Source organism: Frankliniella occidentalis, unplaced genomic scaffold (genome assembly GCF_000697945.3).
Source record: "Frankliniella occidentalis isolate FOCC.00 unplaced genomic scaffold, Focc_3.1 Scaffold5739, whole genome shotgun sequence".
Lineage (NCBI taxonomy): Eukaryota > Metazoa > Arthropoda > Insecta > Thysanoptera > Thripidae > Frankliniella > Frankliniella occidentalis.
The window spans coordinates 1-1,276 of record NW_026272776.1 but is presented as its reverse complement, the minus strand read 5'-3'; the positions used below and the strand labels follow the sequence as shown (position 1 = coordinate 1,276).

General features: G+C 44.0%; 1 long non-coding RNA gene across 1 annotated transcript; it reads right to left on the bottom strand.

The window, feature by feature from the left end:
- LOC127752263 (uncharacterized) lies at nucleotides 1-988 on the bottom strand. Its single transcript, XR_008012315.1, has 2 exons — nucleotides 845-988; nucleotides 1-398 (listed from the first exon to the last, which is right to left on the bottom strand). It is a non-coding gene; the product is annotated as an uncharacterized LOC127752263 (long non-coding RNA).
- Between the last annotated feature and the right edge of the window lie 288 nt (nucleotides 989-1,276).

The window sequence follows — 1,276 nt, the reverse complement described above, 5'->3', positions numbered from 1 at the left end:
ACTAATTATTCACATACACTATCCTCTCTGCACTTTCATGTGACGTGAATAAAGTTATAAAAATTCCTAGGGGTAAGGTAATTTACTTAACACCTGTCCGCCCAATAAAATTTAGAAACAGTTCTGAGCGAGCAAAATCCACTTGTGCGAGTGGGATGGAGGCAGGCCACTGGCCACTCCATCGGGAAGCATCTTATCGCATTTTTAATTTTACGTGTTACCTTGGTGTAACTAACCAATTTCTTACCAACCTGTGCTTCCGTTGTGTGGTTTTGGGAAGTAAGAGAGTGGCCTCCACAACTTGTCTAGCTGGAATGTCTTGATGGCAGCTGCCGCGATGGCGATCACGGACCCCGTTGCTGTTTCGCATAGTTCAGAGTTTCCAGCAGCTCTTCATTCTGAAATGTTAGAGCAGTACACTCGTCTCTATTTTTGGCTTTAAACAAAAATAGAAGTATTCTCTGTGAAAAGAGTAGCATATGGCAACTAGTGGAAGCATATATGACATATGACGTTTCAGACAATTATTTTTAGGACAAACACTTTTAATTTAATTGTAGTCGCAGTGAGATTCTACGGGATTCGCTTTCGTCAGCATGCACTCTGGAAACGCAAGTGTGTGAATGTCGCTCATTTGCAGGTGTGTGAATATTCATTCGTACACCTAGGGGGGTAAACTGTGAATTTTCTGGGAGGAATTCACACGTTTCCCCCTCTAAGTGTACGAATGAATATTCACACACCTGCAAGTGAGCGACTTTCACACACTTGCGTTTCCAGTGCAAGATGCTGATAATTCAACACTTTCGAGTGCGGCTTATTTTTAACCTTTCCTGGAACTCACCCGAGACCCTCTGCTGCCGGCCAGTGAGTCCACGTACGAACCACTGGAGCCCAAGCCGTTGTCACCGTCCGACCCGTCTCGAGCGCGCCGCTTCGGTACCCTCTGTTGTGCTGATTGGACGCGCTGCGTCAGGATCTGCACAAACAAGACGAAGCAAGACAAATAGGTATAGCACGTTTCACCTTCCCTTCACTCGTAAGACAAAGATAACATAACACCCTGTGTTTAGCCAAAGAATTCAAGTCCGCTATGAAGTAAAAGCCGGCACACTCTAAATGGGTAATTTTGTATCCAGCGAGGATGTGTCCTTAAGCAAATCTCAATCAGATGCAAAATTTGTCTAACCATGCAACAAAAAAGTTCTTTGTACTTAGGCTAGGTGCAATAACTTGTACCTTTTTAGATACAAATTTGCATGTTGCCAGTTGAGAT